Source organism: Lissotriton vulgaris, chromosome 3_1, assembly GCF_964263255.1.
Source record: "Lissotriton vulgaris chromosome 3_1, aLisVul1.2, whole genome shotgun sequence".
NCBI classification, from domain to species: domain Eukaryota; kingdom Metazoa; phylum Chordata; class Amphibia; order Caudata; family Salamandridae; genus Lissotriton; species Lissotriton vulgaris.
The window spans coordinates 495,089,844-495,115,095 of record NC_141689.1 but is presented as its reverse complement, the minus strand read 5'-3'; the positions used below and the strand labels follow the sequence as shown (position 1 = coordinate 495,115,095).

Here is a 25,252-nt window from a genome sequence, read left to right as displayed (position 1 = left end):
CCGGCTTGATGATAGAGAGCACTTCCGGTACATGCAAGTGAGGCACGCCTTGTCTTCCGTCTTTCCACCTGGCACCGACATTCCGCAGTCCTCCCCCTTGGAGGATCGAGTTCTAGACGGCCACGTCCCGGATAGTACCATCTCCTTAATCTACAAAAAGCTTATTAACAACAGAGTTGACCAACTCGAGAAGCTCCGGGCTGCCTGGACGGCTGACGGACTTGAATTAGACGACGAGGACTGGCAGTCAGCTGTGTCCTCCCCTAAGGAGGTGGCTATTCCGGCACGGCTTCGCTTTGTCCAGTTGAAGGTCCTCCACCGTGTGTATCTGACTGGAGTGCGTCTGGTGCGAATGGGTTTGGTTTCGGATGGACGATGCAGGCGCGGGTGTGGGATGGATGGATGGTACCTTTCTTCACGTTCTGTGGGAATGCCCGATGATTGCAGAGTATTGGTCCAGGGTGCATGATGTTATGAGTCGTGTCACTGGGATCCCACTGCTTCCCGAAGCACGACGTTGTCTGTTGAATGTGTGGGAACCGTCTGATTGTAATGCTGCCCAGACACTTTGGGTTACCCTGGGCAATATGGTCGCAAAGAGGGACATCGCGCAGCTCTGGGGCTCCCCTAGATTACCATTGCTCAGTGCCTGGAAAGAGAACATGGACTGGTCCATGTTCCGAGAGAAGACTGTGTATGAGGCTCGGGGGCGTCCAGGGAAGTGGTCCAGAGTTTGGGCTCCGTGGAATACTTATCGCGGTGATATCTGCTCCCCTCCGCTTGACTATGAGGTCCCTCTCCCCTCCTCCCCATGATTTACGTTCCTTCCCCAATTTCACTACATGTTTTGTTTTCCCGCTCGTGCTCACCCCCCCCTTGCCAGAGTCCTTTTTACCGCGTCACTTTTCCCCCCCCACCCCCAGCGACCCTTGCCACTATGATACCATGTGTTTGTGTGTTGTTGTTCTTCTCGACAAAAACATAAAATTAAACCTTTCTTATCCTACTTGTATGATACTATGCTCTAACCGATAATGTGGACTTGAAGGATTGCTTCGGCAACGTGCTGTCTCATAATCTACTTTTCACTCAGCCTGTTTATGTCATAGCGGCCGGCCCTGCGGGGTTGTAGGCAGACGCTGTGTATTGTGCATTCGTAAATAAAGGTTTAAAAAAAAAAAAAAAAAAAACACCCCACTTTAGCCAACTGGTGGGAGCAACATTAATTATGCAGACCCAATGTACCAAAGCCTTTACAGAAGCATCAGCAACCAGCTCAAACTAACAACCTAACAGTGTTCTGAAAAGCATATTTAAATAGTTCAACAATTCAAGAAAAAAGATGGGATTTACTGAAACCCTCCCCGTAGGCACAGAACTTGAAACTGCTACCAAAGTGCAGAGTTATCATACAAGCAAGCCTCTGTTTTTATTGCTAGAAACCAAATATTGAAGAAAAAACTTTAACCCCTTTGCTGCTTGGCCTTTACACCACCTGTGCTAAGTGTTTTTTTGGCTGTTTGGGGTAGTTCACGCTTCGGCCCCTGTAACTTTTTGTCCACATAAGGTATCCACGCCAAATTTGTGCCCTTTTTTCCAACTACCTGAGGATTCTAATGGTTCCCAGGGTTTGTGGATTCCCCTGGAGAGGACTCCGAAATTAGCCAAAATGCAGCTAAATAGTTTTTTTTTTAAATGGGGGAAAAAGTACTGCAGAAGTGAGCGTCTGTTTTTTTTCCCTTCAAATGTTATCAACAAAGGGTTGTGGTGCTGAAATCACCATATTCCCAGCTTTCAGGGGCAGGCCGACTTTTGTCAGAAAACCAAAATATTTTACACAGTTTTGGCATATTAATGGGACATAGCCTATTATTGCTACATTTTATGCTTTCAACTTCCTTTCAGTTAGTGGTAGAAATGGGTGTGAAACGGTTATTACCCTGACGGAGAGTCTTTTACTAGTAATGCGATACCCAGATGTGGTGAAATGCAGCGTGCCCTGTTACGGGTTGTTGGCTAAATGGCTGTGTATACTATTAATCAAAAAGGCGTTATGAGACTGTGTATACAGCGGTTATCCGCAATGTCAGATGGGGGTGAGGGGGGTCCTTGAGAGGGATTGTGATTCTATATTGATGTTATTTCCAATTGAAATGCAATAAAGAAATAAAAAAAAAAAAAAAGAAATGGGTGTGAAAGCAATATTGGAGCCCGGACAGCTATACATTTCTGAAAAGTAGACACAATTGTGAATTTAGCAAGGGGTCATTGTGTAGATCCTTCAAGGATTTTTCATAGAAACTAACAGTTGAAAATAAAAAAAATTGAAAATGATTTGAAAAAAACAGCCATTTGTGCCAATGTTTTCACCTGTAACTTCTAAGTATGACAGATTTTTGAAAGCAATATACCATTACATCAGCTGGGCCTTTCTGGTTGTGGGGATCTATAGGACTTGTAGGTTCACCAAGAACCCGAGGAAACCAGAGCCAATAACTGAGCAGCAATTTGCAATGGTTTTTCATTGTGTACCTGGTGTATAACATTTAATTTGGTAAAATATAAAGAGTGAAAAATGAGTATCAAAAACACCTATGTATTTCCGAAATGGGAACAAAATATAGACTTTAGAAACAGTAGCTATTTGCTCATCTCTGAAATTGTGGGTACCCATACTAGCATGTGAATTATAGGACATTTTTCAAAGTGACTTCAGTTACTCTACAATTCCGTTTTCTCCTAAGTCTCCCGATAAAAATGGTACCTCACTTGTGTGGGTAGGCCTAGTGCCCGGGACAGGAAACAACCCAAAACTCAACATGGACATACCACATTTTTACATTGAAAATAGACCCCTTTTTTTGCAAAGTGCGTAGCTGTGGATTTTGAATCCTAGCTCTGCCAGCACCTAGGGAAACCTAGCAAACCTATACATTTTTGAAAACTAGACACCCATGGAAATCCAGGATAGGATGACTTGTGTGGCTCTCTCCAGGTTCTGTTACCCAGAATCCCTTTCAAACCTCCAACTCTGTCAAAAACACATTTTCCTCACATATTTGTGATGGTAAGTTCTGGGTTCTGCGTGGGTCACAAAATTCTACCCACCCCGCATTCCCAAAAGTCTTCAGATAAAAATGGTACCTCACTCGTGTGGGTGGGTCAAGTACCCGCGACAGGCAAGGGCCCAAAACGTATTGTGGAGACTTAATAATTACCGCTCACAAAACGACCGGGTTTTGCAAGGGGGGCACCTGGGTTTTTTGCTCCGGGCCTAGTGGCCCGGTTCCTGGTTTGTGTTAGGGGAGTAGGTATTGATGAGAGTGAGAAGAGTGAAGCCCCACTGTGCCCTAAGAGTAAGAACCCTCCCCCTCACTTCATAAAGCGTTGAGAGGACTTTGCCTTCAAATTTAGTGCTAAATAATATAGCTATCCCACTGGGTTTGGAAGTACTTGCAGACCAATATTGGCGCAGAAATCTGTGTGTACACATGCGTGGCATGTCTTTAGATAGTAAGTGGGCTTCTTGTAGCATGCAAATGTCCAGTCTGCATTTTCTAGCAGCGAGAGGATAGCCGAGTACTTTACGGGGTGGTTGAGCCCTCAAACATTGAGAAAGATGACCTTAAAATCCCTACCTATTCCATTTACCTAATGGAGGAGAGGGACGGTAGTCAAGTTCTGCTTGGGTGGGTCTGAGTAGTACGGACACAAGGGCGCTCATCCTCGCAGTCTTGAGGCAGGGGGTCCTAACACTGGTGAAGTATACCCCAAAAAAACAAAACTCAGAACAGTCAACAGGGATGGAGTAACGCAATAGTCTATTATGACCAAAGTTCATCAACAAAAAACTAGTAAAGGGGCAGTGACCTCAGCAAGTCCACAAGGAGAGGAGAGCTCAACCCCGCCTCTATGGTGTGCTCTATGATGTTGTCCGGCATTGCGTTCAGCAGGGCGCTGGTTGACTAAAGCCACTGGATAGGGAGGAAATGACCGCTTCTCGCACTCTGATAATAGTGGCCGTGTCTGGTTTATGTGGGGACGAGGGTTTCCACACTTTTTGCCAACGGAGATGCGATTGGCTCGAACCTTTGGTAGATTTGCGTTGTGGCTCCGGGGACTGTTACCGTGCCATTCCTAACACCTCCCTGGATTCCTGGAGAGTGCGAATCAGCTGCAGTTTATCCTCATATCCGAAGATAATTCGAAAAGGATGGCCCCAGTGGTAGGCAATCCCCAATTATTTCAAATGACCGGCCTACAGTCTCTTCGTTTAATTAACGTGATAGCCGATGGTAGAGCATTGGGGAGGCTCCGCAGAACTGCAGAGGGTGTGCCGCTCTAGCCTTCTATATAATCAGTACTTTCAGTTGGAAGTTATGGATACATATGAGAATGTCTGGCAGTGGCGCCTTTCCGCCACTCGGTAGGCCTACCCGATGAGCTCTGTCAATTTGGACCTCGGTCGTATGCTCGGCTCCTAGTACCTGTCGACATAAGGTCGATACAAACTCCCTGAAGTCCTTCCCTTCTGCGCCGGATGGCACCCCTCTGATGCGTATCTTATTACGGTAGGAGCGATTTTCTAGGTCTTCCGCTTGACCTCGTAGTTCTATATGTTGAGACGGAGGAGCTCTTGCTGCATCATCTCGAGTTCCTCATCCCGTCCAGTTTCATGCTCCTCAAGAGTTGCCACACGCTCCCCGATGTCTTCCACGTTGCGCTTTACTTCTTTGAGGTCAGCTGCTAATTGCTCTTTTACCTCCTGTAGAGTGGCCCTCAGTGACGTGAACAGCTCCGAAATGAAGGCCTTTGTGGCCGGAGTGTCCGCACCTTCCTGAGTCTCCTGCGATCCCTCTGTCTCTTGGCGTACATTGTCAGTCGCCCCTTGATTGGGCTGTTTGAGGTTAGTGTCTTTGCCACCGATAGCACCACCACTACCAATACCACCACTACCAATGCCACTATCACCACCACCACCACTATCCCCACCACCACAATCACTACCAACAATACCACCATCACCAATTCCAATACCACCACTTCAGTGCATCTCGCTCACTAGTAACAGCAGGGGCACAGTACAAGGCCGGAGCTGTAGCCGAGATCATCCCTCCCTCCCTCCATTCCTACCATAAAGCACAGCCCGCCCTGCACCAGGAGGTTAATCCAGGGCCCTACTACTCATGGAGTGTTTTTTATTAGGCCAAAGAGAGCAATGACCTTACGCAATGTCACATTGCACACTCAAATCACAGAGAGGGCAGGAAATAGTCCCCACCCACTCTTCCTCCTGAGCCACAACAGCGTAATCACAGAGCAAAAGATGTTGAAGCGCTTTGTTAGTGTGTATAGCTCGCATCATATATAACTCACACTTCACACTTTGTGTCTGTGTAATTTACAACACTTACACATCTTCTTCACTGCACTATTTATCACTACTTTGAAGACATCGCAGGCCAGACTTTTCCTCTGATATTTACAATCTAACAAGCGGTCGATAAGACCCTTTATTGCAATGCAATAGGTCTTGCATTTGCAAAAGTTTCAGCTATTAGTACTGTAAATGACAATGCCTTTCATCTATGTTTTAAAACCCATAACATAAATAAAAGGAATTGTCATTTACAATGCCAGTAGCTAAAAACGTGCATGAACGCGAGACCTATTGCATTGCAAATGCTTGTTTAGATTTATAATAAATACAATAGATTTCACAAGCTCTGTGCAGGCGAAATTTAAATAGGCCCATTTTTCTGTGAAAAAAGGTGATGTCCACGTTGCATTTTGGGCCGTTTTCTGTTGCGGGCACTAGGCCTACCCACACCTTTGAGTTATCATTTCTATCAGAAGACTTAGGGGGAATGATCGGTGGAAGGAAGTTTGTGGCTCCCCTCAGATTCCATAACTTTCCATCACAAAACTGAGAGGAGAATGTGTTTTATTTTGACAAATTGAGGTTTGCAGGGGATTCTGGGTAATAAAACCTGTTGAGAGCCACACAAGTCACCCCATCTTGGATTCTCCTAGGTGTCTATTTGTAAAAAAATGACAGGGTTTCTAGGTTTCCCTAGCTGCTGGCTGATCTGGTGCCCAAAATCCACAGCTAGGTACATTGTAAAACAAGCATTTCGAATGCAACGGTCTCGCATTTGCAAAAGTTAGAGCTATTGGCATTGTAAATGACAATTTTTGTATTTATGTGTTTGCTTTGAAAACAGGTAAATAAATGGCATTGTCATTTACAATGCCAATAACTTAATCTCTCGCAAATGCCACACACAAACACACAGAGCCACACACACACACAGAGCCACACACAGAGACCGACACACACACACAGAGCGAGCCACACACAGAGCGAGCCACACACACACAGACTCCCACACACACAGACCCACACACACACACAGACCCACACACACACAGACTCAGAGCCACACACAGACTCAGAGCCACACACAGAGTGAGCCACACACACACACAGAGCCACACACGAGCCACACACGAGACACACACAGAGACACACACACACACACACACACACAGAGCCACACACACACACACACACACAGAGCCATATGAAACAGAAAGTGGGCTCTCATGCTGATGTACTCCCTACAGTCACATCACCAGTGTGTCTTTTGTATGTAAATTATTAAGACAGTGCTCTTTGTCCAGTTGGAGAGGTGATTGGAAAGGCTTGTTTTTATAGAATGTGTTGAGGTCAATGACATATTTATAGTCAAAGCCATCGGCACCATCTTGGATTTCATCCTGTTGGGCCTTTGCACTTCTTTTGGTACTAGTAAACCAAGGGTGGCTGCTGCTACTGCAGCACCTTCAGGGTGTAGCAGGCGTTTAGGGTATTAAATTGCAATAGATAGTCTCATGTCAAGTCAAGTCAAGTGGATTTATATAGCGCGCTACATACCCAGAGGGTCTCAAGGCGCTTGAGGAAGGGTGGGGAATTACTTGTCAAATATCCAAGTTTTAAGTTGCTTTCTGAATGCTAGGTATGCTAGGTGGTTCTGAGTGAGACGAAGGTGAGTGGGGAGTGAGTTCCAGGTTTTAGCTGCCAGGTAGGAGAAGGATCTACCTCCCATGGTGGTTTTATTGATGCGAGGTACGGTAGCAAGGGCTTGGTTGGAGGATCGTAGCTGGCGGGGGGGGGTGTTGAAGGAGAGTCGTGTGTTGAGGCAATCGGGTCCAAGTTCGTAAAGTGCTTTGTGTGCGTGGGTTAGGAGGCGGAAAGTAATCCTCTTATTGACGGGGAGCCAGTGGAGTTTTTTCAGGTGACTGGAGATGTGGTCTTTACGCGGGATGTCTAGTATGAGTCTGGCTGATGCGTTCTGGATGCGTTGGAGTTTTTTCTGGAGTTTTGCGGTGGTACCGGCGTATAGGGTGTTTCCGTAGTCCAGGCGGCTTGTAACCAGTGCATGGGTGACCGTTTTTCTGGTTTCGGTGGGGATCCAGCGAAATGTTTTTTTGAGCATGCGAAGAATGTTGAAGCAAGAAGATGAGACGGCGCTGACCTGTCTGGACATCGAGAGTGAGGAGTCTAGGATGACGCCCAGGTTCCGTGCGTGATCCGTCGGGATGGGTGCTTTTCCAAGGGCCTCTGGCCACCAGGAGTCATCCCAGGCGGAGGGGGAGGTTCCTAAGATAAGGACTTCTGTTTTGTCTGAGTTAAGTTTCAGACGGCTATGCTTCATCCACTCGGCTACTTCTTTCATTCCTTCATGTAGGTTGGTTTTGGCGGTGTTAGGGTCTTTGGTGAGTGAGAGGATCAGTTGGGTGTCATCAGCGTAGGAGATGATGTTGAGGTTGTGTTGGCGTGCGATGGCTGCGAGGGGGCTCATATATACGTTGAAGAGGGTGGGGCTGTGTGAGGATCCTTGTGGTACGCCGCAGATGACTTCAGTGGCCTCTGACTTGAATGGTGGGAGGCGGACTCTCTGGGTTCTTCCGGTGAGGAACGAGGTGATCCATTCCAGTGCTTTTCCTTGGATTCCGATGTTTCTGAGGCACTGTAGAAGGGTGCTATGGCAGACTGTGTCGAAGGCTGCGGAGAGGTCGAGGAGGATGTGGGCGACTGTGTCTCCATTGTCCAGTAGAGTTCGAATGTCGTCTGTTGCGGCGATGAGGGCGGTCTCCGTGCTTTGTTTGGCTCGGAAGCCGGACTGTGAGGGGTCGAGGGATTTGTTGGTTTCGAGGAAGGCGGCGAGCTGGTTGTTGACAGCTTTCTCGATGACTTTGGCTGGGAATGGAAGGAGCGAGATGGGGCGGTAGTTTTTGAGTTCGGTGGGGTCAGCTGTGGGTTTTTTCAGAAGGGCGCTAAGTTCGGCGTGTTTCCAGCTTTCTGGGAAGGTGGCGGAGTTGAGGGAGCAGTTGATGACGTCTCGGAGGTGTGGTGCTATGATGGAATCAGCTTTGTTGAAGATGTGGTGAGGGCATGGGTCTGTGGGGGATCCTGAGTGGATGGAGTTCATCAGGCGGATGGTGTCTTCAGTGGAGATTGGGTTCCAGTCATTAAGGGTGTTCAAGGGGGGTGAAGGTCCTGCAGAGTGTTGGGTGGGTTGGTCTCCGGATTGGTTGTCGAAGCTGTTGTGGATGTCTGCGATTTTGTTGTGGAAGAACGAAGCTAGGGAGTCGCAGAGGGCTTGAGAGGGGGTGATGTCGTTGGAGTTGGCTGAGGGGTTGGTAAACTCTTTGATGATGTTGAATAATTCCTTGCTGTTGTGGGCGTTGTTATCTAGTCGGTCTTTGAATGCGGCTTTCTTTGCAGTCCGAATCAGTTGGTGGTGAATGCGGGTGGCGTTTTTGAAGGCGTCCCTGGTGCTGGTGTTTGGTTTTTTTTTCCAGGCCTTCTCGAGGGAGCGACAGAGTTTCTTCGATTTCTTAAGATCATTGTTGAACCAGGAGGCGTTTTTGCTGCCTAGTTTGGTTTGACGTTTTTTCAACGGTGCTAGGATGTCGGCGCTGTTGGATAGCCATTGGGCGAGGTTAGTCATCCAGAGATGTCCTTGTTTCTCTGACGCGTGGCCAAAGTTTATTCTAAATAAGCGAGAACAAGTCTGAATGAACCGTGGAGGCCTAGTTTGGCTGTGAGAAGGTGAGCTCATGCCTGAGTGGATCGGAGCCAGCTGCTCACGCATGTTGCGGAGTGCCCCTTTACCCACGGCGGGCCTGTGTGTGGCATAGATGCTGTGTGCCGGGTCTCCTGGAAGAGAAGGGAGCTGGAGGCTCGGAGCCCCGATGGCTGACCAGAGTTGGGCAGTTAGAGGAGTGCCCCCAGGTAGCACTCAACTATGGGGATGAGCTGCCCGTTGGAAGCGGTAGGTCCTACCAGCAGCCCTGCCGCCAAGGTGAGGGGCCACCAGAATCGCGGCCCTGTGTGTGCTGGCCCTGACACTGCGAGGGACAATATTTACCACTGCTGTTTTGAATTTATACTCCGTGCACTCAATATGGGGAGTGGAGACTCCAAGAAACCTGACTGGCACGGAAGATGAATCTTCCAGAGCTGGTCACAGAGTGCTAGGGCCTACTTCCCCCAGCACCTCCTCCACGCCCCAGGGCGCGCGCGAACCAGACATAGATACTCCTGGTGATGCTTCACCCATAATTGTAGCATAGTTTCAGAATAACCGTTTTGTATGTTAATTTTTGGGAAAATACAACGTTGTTTTATTTCTAGTTCTCCTTGAATGGGGAGTGGGTGCAGACGGCGCTCGTTTGCCTGTTACGTTTTAGTTGAAAAGTTCCACGATATAGGATTTTTTTTTTTTTTTAAAGTCTAGTCAAATGTAAAATTCGACGTTTTACTGAAAATTAAACAGAAAATCCGAACAGATACCAACAATAAAGCCCACTAAAGCGGTTAACGGTGTCGGTTTTGCCCGCAGTTTAAGGATATTTTTGAGCAACTCTGTCAGTGTGTGGATTCCATGTTGCTCCCATTTCTTCCTATTGACGATGCTTATCGGGTATACAAGCATTTGACGCTGCTAGGATCACACCAGGCATCGGCGGTTGAGCCGAGGTGTGATCTCACAGCTTGTGATCCCAGCCTATTGCAATCTCCACAGTAAGGCGTCAGCGAGGTTCCCCCCAGGGGATTGCACGCATTCAGTGGCCGATTGAGTAAACACCCGCGACTTTCGATTCTAACTCAACAGGCGGTATGGCGCACCCTAGTCTCGTGAGTGGTTAGCCAGGACTCCAGATCAGAGGAATCACCCCCCATCTTTCCCACCTATTCATGTATTTATTTACACCCCAATGCATTCTGGGAGTTCTAGTCTTGATTAATGTGACTTGAAACAGTCGGACTACATAATTGGGCGTGGAAGGGTAAATACAGTCTGACTCCACACAGGGCTTGTGTGCATTTAGAGCATAAATAAGATGGGCAAGTGTGGGCCCAAATCGTACAAACTCACTACATTTTAACATCATCCTACCCGTCAGGAGTTATTGCAAGGGGTAATAGTCTGTCCTTAAGCCACCTACTGTGGCTATCGATCGGACTGACTTCCACCCATCAAAATTAACTTCGTTGTTGCCAGCAGTGGGGCAAACCCTTCAACTTACCCCAACAGGTCAGGCCGGCGACACCCTCGGGACGCCTCTTCTTCTGATGGCGGCTCCTTGATGCGGGGCAGCTTCAGGCTGTCCTCCCCTGCTGCGGCCGCGCCTCCGGTACCCCTGTGAGGCCCTCCCTTCTTCCTTCCACCTCCCCCTGGCTTGCCACTGCGGCGAGAGAGGCGGCGGAAGATCTTGCGGGCCAGGTGGGCGAGTGTGCCCCCTTTGACGACATAGTCTCACTCCAGCTCCTCCAGGGAAATCTCGATATTGCCTGTGTACCAGAAGATCCGGCCAATGAGGCTCAGGAACACCAGAATGGCGCCAGTGTAGATCAGCAAGTCGCCAAAGTCCCTCCCGTTGAACTGCAGCTGGGCGAAGATGCCCACCAGAAGGGAGGCCACCCCCACCAGGTCCATCAGAACCGCGAACAGGAGAGCCATCCGGCAGCGTCCGAGAGCGGCCTTAGCCATGTCTGCCCATCCCCAGGTGTGCGGCGCGAGAGTGGGGCTCTGCAAAGCTGTGCTGTGTACACAGCAGACTCCGGAAACCGATCGAACCTGTTGTTGGAGGCAGGAATCACGTTACACACTGCCGGAGGGGGCGAGCAGGCTTTACTGTTTCGCCTCATCACCCCACACAAGCTGCAATGACAGAAAAATAGAAGGAAGTAGCAAGAGCCATGGGCTGGGCTGGGCCTACCCACCCTGGGCCCCACTCACCCCGCCTTACCAAGCGTCCGGGAACCGCATCAAATTATGGACGGAAGCCGGAGGTTCTTTTGTGATTGTCATGGTTCGCTGACAGCGTACCTGCAGACTTCTTGAAACATTAGAAAACACATACACACACTCACTCACTCTCTTGCACTCTCTCTCTCTTTGCTAATTCAAAGTCACCCTTACAACAAGCGCTCGAGCGCTCGCCATTTGTCTATAAGCCCCGTCCTTTTCAGATTGGGGGGCGTGTTTTCTAGGATGTAAACAACAATCAAGAACACGCCCCCCAGTCTGTAAAGGACGGGGCTTACAGACAAATGGTTCTTCTTTCGATCTAAGCCCCGTCCTTTTGCGATTGGGGGCGTGTTTTTGACTGACAAAGTCACTAGTAGAACAAAACGAAAAAACACAACCCCCCAATCCGAAAAAGGCGTGGCTTAGAGCGAGAGAATGACGACACTGAGACCTCTTCTCCAATGGCTGGCCGCCGTTTAGGAGGCCAGCCAATGGAGAAGAGGGGCAGGGTTTACCCTCGCTACTCAGAGTCATTGAGTCACGCTGGCGAGACTGCGCATGTGCGCAGCCTACGCTAGCCGAGACCTAAAAAGGGTAATTTTTCAGTGGGAAAATGTAATTTGTCCATGTTGCGATTTGGCCCGTTTCCTGTTGCAGGCACTATGCTTACCCAGACAAGTGAGGTAACATTTTTATCTGGAGACTTAGTGTAACACAGAATAGTAAAACGAGTGTTATTACAAATTGTCTTTCTCTGCATTTGCACCTTCCAAATCCAGGACAGTGTGTAAGAAAGAAGTCATTTTGAGAAATGCTCTGTAATTTATATGCTAGTATGGGTACCAACAAATTCAAAGATGTGCAAATAACCACTGCTTCTAAACTCCATATCTTTTGCCCATTTCTGAAATACATGGGTTTCCATGATACCTATTTTTCACTTTATATTTTACCCAATGAATTGCTGTATACCCGGTACACAATTAAAACCCACAGAAAAGTGCAGCTTAGTTATTGGCTCTGGGTACCTCGGCTTCTTGGAGAACCTACAAGTCCTATATATCCGCGCAAGCAGAAGGGTCCAGTGGACGTCACTAAATTGCTTTATAAAATCTGCCATAGTGAGAAGTTACAGATTAAAATGTAGACACAAATGCCTGTTTTTTTTTTTTTTTACACAATTTCAATATTAATATATTTCAACTGTTACTTTGTATAGAAAAACCTTGAAGGATCTAAACACATGACCACTTGCTGAGTTCCAGATGTTGGCCTTTCTGGATCCGCCATGGGTTTCACACCCTTTTTAACCACTAAATGGAAAGAGGTTAAAAGCAAAAAAATAGGGAAAATGGTCTATCTCCCAGTAAAATGCCAAAACTGTGTTGAAAAACTTGAATTTCTTATTCAGTCAAATCTGCCTGCTCCTGAAAGCTGGAAAGATGGTGATTTTAGCACTTCAAACCCTTTGTTGGTGCCATTTGGAGGAAAAACACCTGACGCTTTCTTCTGCTGCACTTATTCCCATTATCTCCCCACCCCCCCAAAGAAACATTTTCAGCTGTATTTTGTATAACTTCTCTGTCCCCCTCCAAGGGAATCCACAAACCCTGGGAACCTGTAAAATCCTCATGATGTTGGGGGGAAAAAAAGGACACACATGTGGCCTAGATACCTTATGTGAACAAAACGTTGTGGAGGCATAAGAGCATACTACCTCAAATTACCAAAAAATGCTTAGCACGGGGAGGTGAGCCTAGCAATGAAGGGGTTAAAGGTCATCTTGCTGCCATTACCGCATATAGAAAAGGACCAAACGTAATATCCTGTTTTTTTACTTTTTCCATGATAAGAATTTTTGGAAGGATAGAAGTCTTTTCTTCATTTAGGCTCCCACCACTTTCTTGGGAACTGACTCTGGTTTCGTCAGAATTTAGCCTCCCAATGTTTGGCCTATTCATTATTCTTCTTTGTACAGATTTCTTGGAAATTAGCTTTTTAGTTGCAATTACTTCTGCAGTCGAGCCGTACACAGTTTTTCATAGCAATAGGACAGTCCTTAGAACACACACTTACTTTTTGCCTAAAGTCGTCTCAGATTATCATATAACTCGGACTGTTTCCTTCCCAGTATTTATCAACATTCTAACTTCTCAAGTGAAAAGATCTTTACAGTCCTTTGATGTTATAAGAGTTTTCACGTTTTATTTAGATAGATATACCCCAAGCAAGCCAGTTATTTGTTAACTGTGGTCCTCCTGGGACTGGTAGGAGAGTTCCAAACCAATCCATTACTAGGTGGATCATTTCTTGCATTTCTTGCTGTTATCAATGATCCAACACACCTCTCCCAGAACAACCCAGGGCTTATTCTACACACAGCTGCTTGCTTAGTGAACCATTAACAGAAATATGTAGTGGAGCTACCTGGAAATCAATACACACTTTCACCAAACATTACTGTTTGGATGAAGATTCAAGGGCTGACGCAATAGTAGGTCGGGCAGCTTTAAAGAATTTGCTTGGTTAACTGAGATTTCCTTGTTAGTTACCCATAGTCAACACTATTATTCTTTGATATTGTCAATGCAGACTAGAGATATGCTTGCTATTCTACTCTACGTTTATGACTATCAGTGACGATACCACTGTACAGAAGAAAATGTTACTTTTGTTATAATCCTAATTCTGCATCATAGGAATTCTCTCTGCAGTCAAAAAATAAGCTACCACCTCCTTGGTTGGCATTATGTTTGTTAATAAGTCTCACATCATTTAGGCCAAAAGAACTGGAGCTGTGAGGCTAACCGCCAGTACAGTGCATTGTGTAGTTCCTACAAATCTATATAGGATCTGCATGTTTAGACAACAAAAACTAAGGGATTAGTGTGATTTCAGGCACCCCCAAAAGATATGTTAGCCTTTAAACTAGCCAGCTCACAGTGCCACTACAAGCCCCCTAACCTTACCAAGGAGTGAATAGTTTCTGGCTACTATCGAACATGACAACCCTTGATCCTTCAGGAATCGTGAAAACAGTACAGCACTTTTTGCTCAGTCACTCGTGCTCACTTAGTCTCAGAGAGGTACACAGAATAAATAATGGGGACATTTTCGATAAGCATTTGTTGGACCAGCGTCATCCTAGTATAAAATGGGTGTGCTCGATAAGCATTAGACAGAAACTGATATATACGATTGAAAGCACCAACAGAGTAAATAAAAGGTAGAATTCTACCATGGTGCTACAGCAGTGACTATATGTAGGCAAATAGATACATGACCGTAATCAAGCATACTCCTTGGATGCAAACCATAGCTAAGTGTACCCTGCATGTATGTAGGTGTAAAGCCAAGAATCCCCTTTGGAAATTGCCAACCTGATGGGAAAGAACGAAGGACCCCGTTTTGATCTAGAGGAGGACAAGCCGGTAGGGATGTCAGACTACTGCACACGGTCTGCGTGGAGGGACTCCAGTGCCATGTGTTAGCATGGAAGCTTCTCCTCTGGTTTGCCCAGTGAAGATGTGGTGCTTGTATACCCAAAAGCTACAATCAGACATTCTACTAGATGTGTAATGATACTGTGGGCCTATCGTTCAAGGATGATGATAGCGGTGGTTGTACAGAGTTATTATACAGGAAATGGTAATCCTGCTGTGTGATACTAAGATTCCTCGTGCATTTATTCAGCACTTAACTAGGGAAAAGGTCAGCACCATAGCTGTTATATAGAGCAAGGTAGGACAAATGCAGGTAAAAGGTTGTGCAGCTACCTAGGCCTATATTGGGGTACATTGGGGCTCATAAGTGCTTGATGGGACAGGGAAAAGTACTTTTTAGAGGCATGTTAACCCTGTGACTTGACAGACAACCTTTCTCTGCATTTTCCCCTGAGAGAGATGGGAAAGATTGTTTGAGCTACTTTCAGCTTGGTTCTGCAATATGGCCTTAAGGCTTTTTTTAATGGGTTTTTTTCATTTGAGGAAAAACGCTGGAATGCTATATATTGAAGTAAGTGCAACCAGACTGTTTAACAATGACGTGTGTACCTCCAACTAAAGATAGACTTTATATGAAAGAAGTGTTTCAGGAACCCGAGCATAGTTGAGAATATTCAACGTTTAAAACTTCAGTGAGGATTCCTATGATGAAGAAACTGGATTACTAGCAAGTAACATTTTCTTTTTGCACCACCAGTTCACTCACTGCGCAAAACACAGCTTACTCCAGTATTGGAACTTTCATAGATTTGCATGCCTGAATCATTCCCTGTCGTCGAGACAGGAGTCTCCAGTACATAAAAAAGCAATGCTTAGCAGTATAGCAAACTGAAAGAGGCCTAGGCCCATTTCCCTTTTGCAACCCATAACACTCGTTATGTAAAAAGGACCAAACGTTTCTCTGAACCAATCGGAGCTCCTCACCCTCTAGAACCCTCCTGAGAGAACCTTTTGCTCCTCAGATTTTCGCGCACTTGTTCATAAAACACTTTCCGTGCTGAATCCAAGGTGAGCCTCTCAGGGGAGGAGGGTGGGTCGCATGTGAATCTATGAAAGCTTCCAATACAGGAGAACTACAGTTACAGGTAAGTAACTTGTTTTCTTACTCCAGTATTGGAGCTTTTATAGATTCACATGCCTGAATCAGAATAGCAAGCAGTAATATAATAAAGCACATTTTTTCTCTGTATTCCATCATCATGTAAGACAGTATGAATAACATTATACACAGTGAATAATAAAAATGTGCCTTTGTAATCAAGAAAAAGGAAGGAGGGATGTAAAGAGGGCTCACCGTTATTGGATGATATTTCTCAGCACCGCTTCTCCCACTGCCAAATCTGTCTCTGCAATACAAAAGGGGATGATGGACGGAGCGTTTGAGCAAATCAAACACTCACCCCCAGTCAACTGATCTGGGTTTAATCCATCACCATTCTTTAGCTCACTCAGCCACCCCAGTTCAGACATGGCCACATGCAAATCAGTCTGACCCTGTGCCTCATGGGAACAGTCCAGCCCGAACTGCCAAGCCATGTATGTCTTCCCTGGACCAGAAACAAGCATCCTGGGACCGGTTTCGGATTCATAATCCTCATCAGCCATGCTATCTTGAATCCAGTGGCCAAGTGAGCAAGGGACTCGCGTCTGAGCATACCCTGCCAAAAAAAAAAACGATGGATTTAGGCCCAGATCTCTGTACTGGGGTGAATGTTTGACATTGTTCTGCATTCTGTCCATCACCTGTGGTTTTTGCATTTGTCACCCGAGTGGGATGGGTATGTTCAGGCGTGAGTCCCATGCACTCCATACCACTGGATTCAAGCAAGCTGGGCTGAAGACGGCCGGAATGCCAGAAACCAGTCCTCTGAAGCTTGTTTCCGGTCCAGGGAAGGCATGGCTTGGCAGTTCGGGCTGAACTGTTCCCATGAGGCACAGGGTCAGACTGATTTGCATATGGCCATGTCTGAACTGGGTGGTGTGGAGTGCAAAAAAACGATGGATTTAGGCCCAGATCTCTGTACTGGGGTGAATGTTTGACATTGTTCTGCATTCTGTCCATCACCTGTGTTTTTAAAAAATCTGTCTCTGCAGCCGCTTCTAAGCAGTAGTGCCTAGTGAAGGTGTGCGTAGATGTCCAGGTTGCTGTCCTGCAGATGTCCTGGATCGGCACTCCTGCAAATAATGCAGTGGATGTGGACACTGCTCTCGTTGAATGAGCACAAACTTGTGCATCCAGAGGTTTTCCAGCAGCTTGGTGACAGTAAATAATTGCACTGGAAATCCACCTGGCAATCCCACGTTTTGATAAAGGGCAACCTTTTCTGGGTGCGCTGAAAGCGACGAAAAGCTGTGAAGACTTGTGAAAGCTCTTAGTCTCTTGTAAATAGAACTTGAGACATCGCTGTACATCCAGCGAATGTAAAACTCTTTCCGCCGCTGTTACTGGTTGAGGAAAGAAGCGTTTTAAGACTAATGGTTCATTTAAATGAAAGTCAGTAGGAACTTAAGGAATACATTTTGGGTTAGTCCTAAGAATCATCCTGTCTTCTTTAAATTGCAAAAAAAGGGGCTTGAATTGTGAGAGCCTGTAGTTCTCCAACTTATCTCGCTGACGTTAGAGCGATGAGAAGCGCCACCTTCCATGATAGGAATTTAATATCTGCCCTGTGTATAGGTTCGAAAGGCTGCTTCATTAATTGTGACAGAACTATGTTTAGACGCCAAACTGGTGGTGGAGGCTTTATTGGAGGAAAAACTCTGAACAATCCCTTCATAAATTGTTTGATGATCCTCGTCGACCATAAGGATGGGCCCGAGGCAGACCTTCTGTAGCGGGATATAGCGGCTAAATGCACCTTAATAGAAGCATGAGCCAATCTTGATTTGGCTAAAAGTAAGATGTATGGGATAATTTCATGAGGTGCTGCAGTTAGAGGATGAATTTTACTTCTCTGCGAGGTGCCTGTCACATTGTACATTGAACTGCTTGGTGTGCATTTTTAGCATTGCGACAGGCAGTGCTTTCAGTACCTCCCGCCACAATGTTAAAAACACAGTATGCGCCAGCCACTGTGGCAGGCGCATCCTAATGGCCCAAACGGGACCCCCGCCCTTATGGCAGGCGGTCCCTTTATGCGTTTGTCAGCCCGCCATTCTAATGGACCCCTTAGTACCTTCTTGTTTGAAAGACCTGATACTAAGCCAAGCATGGCAGATGTCCCTTCTGCTGTAATGTGCAGTGCATTGAGTCTAATGCGTTTATCATATGCAGATGAAAAGTCTGCCTAATTTTGATGGAGGATGAAGGTGGGAAGTAGGCAGCAAATAAAAAAAAAAAAAATTTAAATTGGCTGACCTGCAACTACCTCAAACTAAAGACTCTCAAAACCAAATTCCTCCTAATTGCCCCACCCAAACAATCACCCGTTATTAACGAATGGCTAAAGCAAATAACAGCCTTTAACTGCCAGCCTCAACTTATTGATTCAGCGAGATCACCGGGAATAACTCTAGACAAGAATCTTAATATGCAGAAGCAGATTAGTGCTACCACCAAAGGAGCAAACCTCCAAATGAACATTTTTTTTCACAACCGTTTTTATTGATTGATTAGGCAGAGCATAAATACAGTTCTCCACAGTCAGGAGGGTACTGTCAAATGGTATACATATCTTAATGTATACACAAACCTAATCACTTCGAAAAGCCCCCCACCGCCCCTCCTCCACCACCCCAACTACCCAATACCCCAACTACCCACCCCTTATCCCACCCTAACCCGATGCACGTGATCACAATAAGCCTCAGCATTTGAATACAGTATAGCAATCGTCGAGTGCCCCCTTAGGCCTGAAGGTCCCCTTCTGTAGGTAGCCCATCATCCGAGTCTGTTGGAGGCTCCAGAGTTAACCCCCTGTAATCCGCCCACCGTTTCCAGATCTTATATTGTTTCCGGGGCATCCCCTGGCTTCAAACACAGGCAGCTCTAAACCCATGAAGTAATCTAGGCCCGCTTTCCAGGCACCCAGCGGAGGAGCACGCTCACCCTTCCATGCCCTTGCCAGATCCCGCTTAGCAACCACCAGACCCAACAGCAAAAGGTGGCGTTTGTAGATGTTCCCACCCACATTCTCCAAGATATGTAGAAGTCCCAGCCTGGGCATACGGGGAAGGTCCCATCCCAGAACCTCCGACAAACAACTCCACACGCCGTTCCAGAACCGAGTCAGACCAACACAGGACCACACCGTATGCAGCAGCGTACCTCTCTCAGTCCCACAGCGCAGGCACTCCGGAGACGCAATTAGGCCCGCCTTCCATAGTGTCTCCCGGGTATAATAAGCCCTGTGTAGATATTTAAATTGTATTAAGCGGAGTCGCACTGCAATGGCTGCCCCACGTGGGGACTCCAAGGCCTCCCTCCAGTCATCCTCGTCCAATGGGCCAATGTCCGTTTCCCAGGATCCTTTCAGCGGTAGCAGGGAAGAGGAGCAATGGGTGACTAGCGTTTGGTAGATTCGGGACACTTTTTTTATCCCCCAGGCCCCCCATGAAGACTTTGGCTTCTACTGGACTAAATTCCGGTAGTTGATCCAAGCCAACCAAGCTAGGTGCAAGCGCATGACGGAATTGTAAGTACTTGAAGAATTGGGTCTTGGGCATATGGAATTCAGTGCTAAGTTCTTGGAAGGACTTGAGAGTAACCCCGGTCAGGACATGTCCAAGCGAGAAAATTCCGATAGAATCCCAGGCACCAAACCCTGTCAGCGAGGCCAGTGCGGGGAGCTGTCCATTCTTCCACAGTGGGGTTTCTGCTGTCAGTCTGCCCCACCAACCCATACGGCGCAGCACTTATCGCCAAATCATGAAGACCACCTGTGTGGCGCGTGGCAGCCCCCTCCGTTGCCTAGCCGAATACAATAGCGTATGCAGCGTGGTATCTCCCATCAACGAGCGTTCGAGGGTGTATGCAGGGTCTCTTCTATCGCCGTACCACCATTCATTAAGAACCAAAAGGTGGGAGGCCTGATAGTAGGACAGGAGGTCCAATGTGGCCAGACCCCCACAGTATGTGGACAGGAAGCATGTCCGTAGCGCCACTCTGGCGGCACCCCCAGCCCAAAGGAAGTGGCCCAGTACCGAGTTGACCCGACGAAACCACTGTGGTTCAATCCTATGCGGGTGATTCTGCAGTTGATATAGCAGGCGCGGAAGAGCGACCATCTTGAAAATCGCAGACCTACCGAATATATTGAGGGGCATGCAAGACCATGTCTTGATGTCTGATTTAACTCTTTCCCACACCGGCAGCACGTTGCGCTCCCATGCCAGCGGACTCGGACAGGAAGACTCCCAGGTATTTCAGTCCCCCAACCGCCACCTGCAAGGCCGACGCCCAGGGGTATACGCCAGCCCCCCCGCCCAGCACCCAAAGGGTTGACTTACACGGGTTGAGAAAAAGTCCTGATACCTCACCAAATATGCGCATTATCTCCAATATTCGGGGGCCGGACCGGTTAAGGTCAGTCAGGAAGAAAAGGACATCATCTGCATAGAGCGCAATTCTATCCGATAGTCCCGCACCCCACACAAAGCCACGAAGCTGCGCATCGATGCGCACCCAATAGGCCAAAGGTTCCATGGCCAGTGCAAAGAGGTATGGGGACAATGGGCACCCCTATCGGGTCCCCCTGCTAATCGAGAATTTCTCTGAGATCGCTCCAGACACTCGCACGGACGCAGTGATATCAGTATATAGCAGCTTGACATATGAGATAAATACCGGGCCTAGGTTGAGGCGCGGTAGTAGAGCGAATAAGTACGTCCAGCTGACAGAGTCAAACGCCCTGTCAATGTCCGCCAGTAATAAGGCCGCCCGCTCCCCGGTGGCCCCCATGGCGTCAACAGCCGCCTACGCTCGTCTGATGTTCGTCTCGCCCTATGCGGCATGAAGCCCGCCTGGTCCGGATGGACCAGGTCAGCTACATATGGGAGGAGGCGGTTCGCCCACGCATTGGCCAGCAATTTGGCTTCGATGTTAAGCAGGGATATGGGGCGATAAGATTCATGTCGGTCTGGTGGCCTACCTGGCTTCTGGAAAACTACAACTTCGGCGTGGCGCCATTCAGCCGGCAAGCTACCCCGTTCTCGCGCTGCCTCCAGTGCCTTCCTATAATGAGGTCCTAATTGGAGATGAAATTTCTTATAAAATTCGCAGGGAAATCCACTCGGTCCGGGTGCCTTTCCCGTGTTGAGTTGCCCGAGCTCATCCCCCAGCTCCTCTGCCATAAGGGGGAGGTCCAGGGACTTCCTCGCCTCGTCAGAAACCGCACGGGGGGGCAGGTCAGCAATTAATTTTGTCAATCGCATCCCCCGGGAGACAGTCTCGTTGAGCATATTGCTCCGCGTAGTAGTGGGCGAAGCTCGTCGCCAGGGTCGCTGGGTCTGTTATGGCAACTCCCTCACCGTCGGTGAGTCCCGGCAATGTGACCGGTTGCATGGTGTGTTGACACAGCCTATGCAGCATAGTGCAGGACTTATCACCCCACTGATATATCCTGCTCCGCGTGGCCAGCCACGCTTGTCGAGCCTCGTCAAGTAAGACAGACGCGTAGGATTGCTGTGCCTGCAGGAGCAGCCGCACCGCCACCTCGTCCCCCCCTCTCTGACATCGTTGTTCCAGCACCTCCACCCACGCCGCAGCCGCGACGATGGCCTCACGGCGATGACGACGGGCAGCAGCACACCATGCTATGTCTATGCCTCTCAGCGTAGGCTTCATGGCTTCCCAGACTGTCACTACGTCTATATCTTCGACTAGATTTTCCTGCCAGTAGTGGGCGATTGCACCTCGCATATGTTGAGTATAGTCTGCCTGCTGAAGATGCCACGAGGACATCCTCCATCTGAATGGTTGACGTTTCCTATGCAACTCAACCCGCACTGCAACAGGGGAGTGGTCGGACAGTCCTCTAGGCAGAATCGTGGCCTCCCTCACCCTATCAAGGAACGCCCCTGGCATAAACACATAGTCCAGTCGTGAAAAGGAAATATGCACAGCAGACACATAGGTATATTCTCGCACCGTGGCATGCAAGTGTCTCCAAACATCCACCCAGCCCAATCCTTCCACCATCGCTCTCAGTCTTGTAGGGGAGGCAGCCGCCACCGTCCCCTGTAGCCTCCTGCGGTCCAGGCACACATCCATAACATCGTTCCAGTCGCCACCTAACACAGCTAGGGATTCTGGGATATCTGCCCATATTTCAAATAGCCTTTCAGCCAAGGACCACTGTAAAGGGGGAGGGACATACACACCGGCTCAGCACCAATCATGCCCTTGACAAACACATAGCGACCCTGTGGGTCAATCCAATGTCGCTCATGAATGTAGGCCAGCCTGCGATGTATCAGGACAGCCACTCACCTCGAACCCCTGGAGAACCCGGCATGAAATACCTGTTGGTAACCAAATCTCTGCAGGCTAAGCACTTTTGTCCCCATCATGTGCGTTTCATGCAACATCACATCAGCAGTTTCCCTTTTACCCCACCGCAAGATCGCCCCTCGCTTAATTTTGTCCAGCATCCCCCTGACGTTCCAGCTCTGTATTCGCATAGACTTCCTGGGGGGGTCCCTGTAGTGGCGTATCAACCATAGTCATGGTGGAAAAAACCTTGAGGATCCCAGTTCCCGGTCCAGGCACTCAGTGCAACAAACTTCAAGGCGTTAGGAATCACGTGCAACCCCCTCAGACTACCCCCGGCCCCCCCATCCCACCTCCCCAACACTGCCACCCCCAACACCCCAACACCTGTCCCCCACCCCCCTCCCCTATACCTCATGGAACACTGGAGTATCTGTCGCAGCATGGGGAACTTCGGGCCCAAAACAGAGCGCCCAAAGCCAACCATGCCAATGGATTCCAACTATGCCCTCCAACTAAAGAACCCCCCCCACAGGGCCACCCCCTATCCGTGGGGGAACTAGGCAGCCCCATAGATCAGCACCCCGAACCCCACCCCACCACCACCCCCTGAGCCAGCGCAAAGAGAGGCACTCTGGCGCCATTAACACCAGCCCCAATGGGCCCAGCCATGGCCCGCGATTTAACAGCACTGAGCGCTCACTGTTCGGCTGTCGAAGCAGTCACGTGTTGTCCTCAGGTGAATCCTTCAGTGGGCCAACGGTACCAGAAGGGAGTCAGACTCCCACAGTGTTCAGTTTTCTTTCCCAGATTGATCGGTGTCGAGTTGTCTCATCAAGCTGGCCGCTGCGAGACCGGGAGCGCTTCCGTGACCGAGATTTCCTGTGTCGTTTACTCCTGGCAGCAGGGTCGCCCCTTTCCTGTGACGATCCACGCGATGGACCGGAGCCCAAGCCCGGCTGGGCGTTCGGCCGGATTCTGACCGTCTCATCTGTCCATCTGAAGACATCCTCCGGAGTATCGAAAAAGTGGGTTTTTGATTGAAAGATTACCCGAAGGCGGGCCGGATACAGCAATGAGTATTGTATCTTCAGTCCACGTAGTTTAGCCTTCGCTGCTATGAAGGAGTGGCGTTGCTACTGTACCTGTTTAGTATAGTCCGGGAAAATCATGATTTTATGATTGTCGAACATGAGTGTCTCCTTGGCCCTTGCTTCCCGCAGGATGGCATCTCTGTCGTGGAAGTTCAATATTTTGGCTATGACCGGTCGAGGCCGTTCTCCAGTGGGTGGCTTCTGCATCAGGGCCCTGTGAGCGCGCTCCACCACAAAGCATCGTGATAGAGCGTCCGGGGGGAGCCAGCTCTCCAGTCATCGAGTCAAGAATCTATCCATGGGTCCCTTCTCACAGTCCTCCGGAAAGCCCACAAAGCGGAGGTTGTTTCGGCGTGCCCGCCCTTCCGCATCTTCCACCCGGAGCGCAAGGCCCTTTTGAATTCTGTCCATCTCAGCCACTTTCTGTTTTAATGTGCCCACATCCCCTTCTACTCCCGTGATCCTGGTTTCGGCCTCCGTGATGCGGGCTACTGCGTTGCGGAGATCCTGTTGCAGCAAAGTCACATCGGCCCCTACCGCTCCTATTTTAGCGTCCAACATGTCCCTTGATTGGGTGATAGCCGCCATCAGAGCCGCATTGTCGGGCCCCGCACCCTGGCCACCCCCGGAGGCACCGGGCCCCCCACTAGGTCCAGTGAATTTATCGATGGGCCCTTGTTTGGTGGATCCACTTCCTCCCCCACCTCTGGTCATGGCCGGGACGTCTAGGTGGGCAGCTCTTCACCAGCAGTCAACAGGGCCCTTCAGGACGAGCACCCGCGCAACAAGGACCCAGTATGGCTACGTCCCAACGATACTGGCGTTGTACCAAGGCTCACAGTCCTGCCGCGTGGTCCCTCACTAATATACGGTGTACCCCAGGCCGCCACTCGGCACTCGGTCGCACAGTTTGCACAGCTCCTGGCACCGATCGATCCCTTCCCAAGTGTCCGAGTCGGGTTCCAGGGGGCCCCCGTCCCTCCAGCCAATGCACCAGGGCAATCTTCGACCGGGCCGGTGCCAGGCACCTCCACCACCAGCCAAGCCCTCGCCGGAGAAGTTCAGTTGTGTGCAGGCGCCCCGACAAATGGGGGGGGGGGGGTGTTTCTCAACTCACCACAGCCCGGGTCCGGCGCCCACCATAGATGCCCACGTCTACAGAAACTGAGGCTGGAGGGACTCACGGATCATGCCACTGCGCCACAGCCGCCGTTTCACAGCTCCTGCGGGACCCAGGCGCCCGTCCAGCAGGGGCCCACTGTCGTCCTCCAGGCCGGCACTGTAGGCGAGACGCCAGGGATGTTCTCGAGGCTGCAGGCGGGCCGCCCAGGTCTCCCTCTGGGTCAACCCCGGGTCCGACCACCCGTGTCTAGGGGTCGCGAAAATCCAGGCCCCGGTCTCCGGGCCGCTGCACAGGCCACCACTGTCTCACAAGTCCCCCGCCACTCGCACAGCAACTTGGGGAGCGAGGGGGTGCAGCAGAGCTCCCAACTTTTGTTCCGGTACCGAGCCGCCCAGTCAAAGCAGCTCAGACAGCGAACGCCGGGGGACAGCTCCAGGGACGCCCGTCCCGGCCTCACCAGAATCGAGATCCCGGCTCTGTATGTCTGGATTAGGCCTCAAGGTCTTGCAGCCGTCTCACTGTCCCAATCTGCGCAGGGACTCCGCTCGGCTTACCGGAGGCTCCACTCCCACACACCAGGATGCAGGCAGCCCCTCACGGGGGATCACACTCTGGGGGGCCACGAATCCAGGAGATCAGGCGAGTCCATCCACCCCCGGGCCAAAGCGTGTGCCGAGTTTCACTCTGGGGGGGCCCTCACTCCCAACAGTCCTGCTGCCGCCCGGCCTCTGCCTCGGTCATTCTGCACCCTCGGCGGCGGGGGGTCACCCAACTCGAGT

General features: G+C 49.3%; 1 protein-coding gene and 1 pseudogene across 2 annotated transcripts in view; one reads left to right on the top strand and one right to left on the bottom strand.

The window, feature by feature from the left end:
* Nucleotides 1-25,252, top strand: part of JMY (junction mediating and regulatory protein, p53 cofactor) — a 483,755-nt gene that overhangs the window by 87,165 nt on the left and 371,338 nt on the right. The gene's annotated exons all lie outside the window — the stretch shown is intronic.
* On the bottom strand, nucleotides 10,596-11,063 carry LOC147726676 (transmembrane protein 238 pseudogene; annotated as a pseudogene).